Genomic DNA, 5,815 nt, shown 5'->3' with positions numbered 1-5,815 from the left:
CACAAATATGATTATGGGTTTTTAGTTTCTTAAATATTTTTATATGAGAAAATCAAATTCTTAATTTAATGCCTGATGTGTGCAGAAGTGAGACAGAATAAAAATATTATGCAACAGCAAATAATCAGCATATTTCAATGGCTGAAGAATGTTATGGATATGTGGTTGAACTTTCAATAAAACCTATTGACTGATTTACAGGTTGTATTCTAATCAGGAACAAATGAGAGAAATCTAGCCAAATTTGGTAATAAACAGATAAATTTGGGACGCAGTGTAAAGTACATGACAAGTATGCTCTTTCAAGTAAAACAAGGGCAATTTTTTGTCAATCAAGCAGTTTTTTAAGTTGGAAAGTTAAAATATGAGCAAATAAATTGCATTTGATAACAAATATATGTTGTTCATTTCCAAATGGTGCACTTCTCTCTAGAAGCAATTTCAGTGTATTGCTAAAAAATATAACTCTTTCAAAAGTGAAAAGCATTAAACTTTTAACACCTATGTATGCAAAACAGATGAAGTCATGATTTAAACCCCAAAATGCATTTTAAACACTCATCTTGTTTAATTAGATTAAATATTTAATAATAATAATGATAACAACAATAATAATAACAACAACAATGCATAAATAACAACATTAACAGATTTTTTTTTCACTTTGAAGACAAATTATTTCATTGACATTTTTTGAATTTCTCTTCCTCTGATTTCAATTTGAGCCTCAATTTTCCCATGCTCCAACTCCCCATCAAAAGGCTGCCATACTGCAGCTGGCACAAGTAGAGTGATGTCATCCTCTAGGAGGACTTCCTTCATATTCGTGTCATCCGTGTCCATGACACCAATTATGACGACTTCCATGTTCTCCTCCTTTTGAGCCTGTGAATACAGTACAAACAAATATTATTTTATATTATAAATATAATCCTGTTTGTGAGTTTTCATGTTGTCATCTAAACGCGAGAAAAAAAAAACCAAACAAGATCAAGACTAAATGTAAAAGAAGAAAATAACAACTTGATAATATGTACTGTTTACTTCTGATTTACATTTTATAAGTTCATTTCTTTTGTGCATTTCAGGAATCAGAAAGTTCAAAGTGCTTCTTATATTTAAAATATTATACAGTCCCCAAAGGCAAATCAAGCTACAATAAACATAGCATTTTGTCACATGACATTATAAAAATCATTTTGGTTGCAGATCTACAGCACATTTATGTTAATTGTTGTTTCTCGTTTCTTTAAGTGTTGTTTTTGAAATGCATAATAGACTTGAGCTAGAAAATATTGAATGGTTAACTGGATGTTAATATATATTGGCAATAAGGCATTCACTGACTTTGAAACTGACAAAAAATGTTTAGGTGTAACTCAGAGTAGTAGCACATCAAACTTTGTGTATATCTCAAAAGTTTCTAAATAGGTTAAATTAGAAGCCTTCAATTTTAAAAGATGTCAATTAAATTTTCTAAATCAACTTAAAATGAAGTTTACTTCTTCAGGAATTGACAACATACTTCTACTTTTGTGTGTGCCGTGCTTTGCAGCTGTGGGCCATATCCATTATCTTGGCACGTCACGTGCGAAACATGGACATGTTGCCCCACTCGCAGTTCCACCATCGCTGCCTCTCTCCACAATGACAGCTGCATTGTGCAGCTGCCCTGCAATTACAAACATGACTGCCAAATTAGACATGTATCAAGAAGTTCTCTAATGCCAATAAATAGATAAAACCCATTAAGGTACTTTGTCTGACCACAGGCTGCACAACAACATACAAGCTAGTTTTGAATCATCAACTTGACATTTTTCAAATTAGTTTGTAGATAACTCTACAACAATATGCTTTGTACATTTTTGTGTAAAATATTTATGTCTATACTGTAGATCCATCACATATCAACACATCTGATATATCAATATCGGTTCATATAGTATCGGTTGATTTACATTCTTGCCATGTGCCTTTGCATATGGAAAGTGTATTTTTGCACTGCCATGTACAAAATTACATGGCAGTGCAATGGTCTCAGCACTGTCAATCATTAGTGTACATGCTGCTCATTTCCACCCAACACTGTGCAAGGAGTGTTACTTCACTGTCAAGTGAATCTTCAGTATTAAGTGCAAATGGCATTAAGAACCTACATTTTATTTCCCACAGATTATCTGTTTTTGTAAAAGCTGAGAACTGCAGCTTTGAAAAAATCTTAAAACAAGTTATCAAACCTCTTTCAGCCTGGCAGTACGGATCGGTACCTCGCCTCTCCCAGATTTAACCAGTCTCACTGCAGCAAACTGAAAAGTACCCAAAAAAATAAAAAATTTAGAGTTCACATATTGTTATGTAATGGGAAATTCCAGGTTATCTTGTAGTTATTTGATATCTACAGCTAGCAAATTAAGTCTGAGATTAAATTATAAAATTATAAGAAATATAAAAATTCATACCTCGACAATTTCTCCTTTTGTACTTATCAGGCCACCCCCCACTGTTACGTTTTCTAAACAAGTCAAGGGGGCTGGCGGATCTAACAGGGCCTTTCCCCTCGCTGTAATCTCCACAGTAATGGACACCTTCGGACCTTTAAAAAACTGAGTTGTCGGGAGGACATGTAGAAATAAATGGGGCTCATTCCCTCTCAGAGAATATCCTCTCAAAATATACGATTCATCCTCTAAGATGTTTTTCTTATTTCCCTCAAATATTGTCAATTTTGTGACTGAATTTCCATCAGTAACCACAGCCACTTGATTTTTTTTGCTCAGTAGGACTTTTGCCTTCCCATTTTCGAGCCCCCAGCTGATGACCCTTTCCTCTTCCTTTATGTGCAGGATCCTAATATTCACTGGGGGTGGTCTAAAAAATGGTGTGTCCGGTTTTTCTGACAGTATTTTAGTTAAAGCCATCCTAAAGGGAAAGAAAAAGAGAGAAACTCAATGTCCATTAGAAACCCCATCAACAGTCAACTGTGCCATCTGCTGAACTCCACACTTTAATGGGGGCCCATAATTCTAACTTGCAGTTTACCTGATGTTGAACGGCAGGTAAACTGCTGTTCAGCGGCTGTTAAACTGATCAGTTAACAGCTGTGTTAGTTTGCCAGCCGTTTACCTGCTGCTGCTATTTCGGTAGTAGCTGGTAAACAGCTGCTGTTGAAATATTAAATATTAAATATATTTAACGGCATTTCAGTTCAACAGTGCAGGCCGCCTCCGCCCAACGGAAGCTTTAACGTTGGACTTTAACTTGCCGTTGAAACCGCGGTGCGTCCGTTAAAGCTGAAATACCGTTAAAATGTACAAGACATTTCTACAAATGCAGAAGTTAGTTATTGGATTTATTATTATTATTATTATTATTATTATTATTATTATTTCACCAATTTAAAAGCGCCTGTTAAATCTCACCCGGGTGGCCGTTACAGTTTGCCCAGCAGTTAACCACATTTAAATGCGCCCAACGCGGACCTCAAGTGGGTGGTTCCCGGTTCCACAATTAGAAAAATACTGTAATATCCAAGTCTTTAAAAGGAAACATTTCCAGAATTTCAAAGGGGAAAAAGTACAAATTTGTCAGGAGAAAAAAAAAATCCATTAACTGACTAACATTTCTTTGAAACATCATGAAACAAAAATGAATACATTGTAACATTCTACTGCCGTTGAATAGTTATTAATTTTTTATTGTTACATTTACATGAAGCTCGAAATAGAGAAATTAAGCTGGAAAATAAGAATTTTGATCAAACTTACTTCTTCACCAACTCCACAGAGACTGACTAACGGCTACTTGGATCGAATGTATTTATAGATACAGCGCTCGCGCGCGTCTCCACAGCCTGCCAAATAACGTCTAGAACGTTACAGTCACGAGCCAGATTATATACCCAGTTCTGATTAATATCCCTGCCAGCATGCCTAGGTGAACCCCGTATGGGTAAAAGGAGGCCAGACCAGATGGGTCCCATATGGGTTTTTCCGCGGGTTCCACGGTGGCCCCACATGTGTTTGCCCATTTAGGGTTAGCCCCCATGTTTCCAGCTGATTAAAAAAATCTGTAAATATTTGTGGAACACATAAATCAAGAGGATGTTTCTAGCTGCTGGCACAATATATATTTATAAACATTCTTTTATTGTCATAATTTATTGACGTTGTTTCCACATATCAACTGCAATCCTCCCTCTCCAATGTCCACCGGACTCTCGGTTGCTGTCAGCTGTTCTTTGTTTGGGATTCCCTTCCGTGCTAATGACTCCGTGATTCCTGATTGGCTGCCTGCAACGGACAGGAGAATACCCGACACACCAAGTCTGCATAGGAAGGCATTTGCAGAAATTGTCCGCCTCAGAGTCATGGTCACATCTGTACTGACAGCTCTTTTAATTCTTTTTTCCGCACTTATTAACATTAAGTGAGGGTTAAATAGAGTACAGTCAAGTTTTCTATTTCTATCAAAGCACAGCAATGCTAGCATGTCATAAGCAGTTTTTCCGAGCCGCCTACTCGAGCGCTAAAACGGTCCGGAGTTTCATGCAGGAATCCACTTAAGTCAAAGTGGGAAGTGTTAAACTATGAATACATTTAAAACAACCACAGGTGATACAAAGTGCTGTACATTAAAATATAATATAACGATAATAAAAAAATTAAAACTCTTACAGTTTAAAAACAAACAAACATACAATTTAAGACTAGATCCTGCTGGAGTTAAAAGCCAAGTAATATAGTTGGGTTTTAAGACAAATTTTAAAATATTTATATGATATTATAAATATTTATATCTACAAATATTTGTGGAACACATAAATCAAGGGAATGTTTCAAATTGGCGGCACAATATATATTTCTAAACAATTTTTTTATTGTCATCATTTATTGACGTTGTTTCCACATATCAACTGCAATCCTCCCTCTCCAATGTCCACCGGACTCTCGGTTGCTGTCAGCTGTCCTTTGTATGGGATTCCCTTCCGTGCTAATGACTCCGTGATTCCTGACTGGCTGCCTGCAACAGACAGGAGTAGGCAACAGTGATATATTGCACGCGTGCACGCGCACCTACCTACCTACCTACCTACCTACCTACCTACCTACCTACCTACCTAGATAGATAGATAGATAGATAGATAGATAGATAGATAGATAGATAGATAGATAGATAGATAGATAGATAGATAGATAGATAGATAGATAGATAGATAGATAGATAGATAGATAGATAGATAGATAGATAGATAGATAGATAGATAAACAACCTCACCTGGGATTGAGCAAACTCGCGTACTACACCGGTTTCTATTTTGTGAGAGCAGGCGCCTCCTGTCTGTACGTCGCCAATAGAATGGTTATAAACATTAAATGTATAAACAGATTTTCCAAAATTTAGCTTATGTGTTTAATATACTGTGTTTCTATTGTCACTAAGTGTGTGTGTAACTTGTTTCGTGTGCTGAGGATTGATCAGAAACCGCAGAGAACAGATTCGAAATGAGGCAGGCAGTTCTCGTGTGTCATCGCTGGGGGCGCTCATGATCTCAGACATTGTAACTCCACAAATGCAGAGTAAGAGACAGTAAACAAAGAACTAGCCACACAGTAGATACGCTGATACATAGAGCGAGACAGACGTGGTTTTCAGTTGTACTTTAACGGTTTCTCCCTTTGCTGTTAAGCACAGCACGGAATTAGTCATATCTACATGTCTAAGGTTCATTGACATAACAGAATTATTCTGCGGCGACGGCGGGCTATAGATGGCATGTAAAGGAATAGCCTTAATGCCCTCCTGGATTGTACGC

The 5,815-nt window shown here is 36.7% G+C and overlaps 1 long non-coding RNA gene across 3 annotated transcripts; it reads right to left on the bottom strand.

Annotated features, from left to right (window-relative positions):
- Positions 1 to 266: 266 nt before the first annotated feature.
- On the bottom strand, positions 267 to 5,073 carry LOC145550504 (uncharacterized). Of its 3 annotated transcripts, none has more exons than XR_014086395.1 (5): positions 4,168 to 5,073; positions 2,463 to 2,922; positions 2,241 to 2,309; positions 1,526 to 1,672; positions 269 to 885 (listed from the first exon to the last, which is right to left on the bottom strand). It is a non-coding gene; the product is annotated as an uncharacterized LOC145550504 (long non-coding RNA). The 3 variants fall into 3 exon arrangements; XR_014086394.1 differs by lacking the exon at positions 4,168 to 5,073 and adding an exon at positions 3,768 to 4,158; XR_014086393.1 differs by lacking the exon at positions 4,168 to 5,073 and having other exon boundaries at positions 267 to 885; positions 2,463 to 3,760.
- Between the last annotated feature and the right edge of the window lie 742 nt (positions 5,074 to 5,815).

Source organism: Poecilia reticulata, unplaced genomic scaffold, assembly GCF_904066995.2.
Source record: "Poecilia reticulata unplaced genomic scaffold, P_reticulata-male-v2 Scaffold_60, whole genome shotgun sequence".
Lineage (NCBI taxonomy): Eukaryota > Metazoa > Chordata > Actinopteri > Cyprinodontiformes > Poeciliidae > Poecilia > Poecilia reticulata.
The sequence above is the reverse complement of the archived record's forward strand: the minus strand, read 5'-3'. Positions and strand labels throughout refer to the sequence as shown.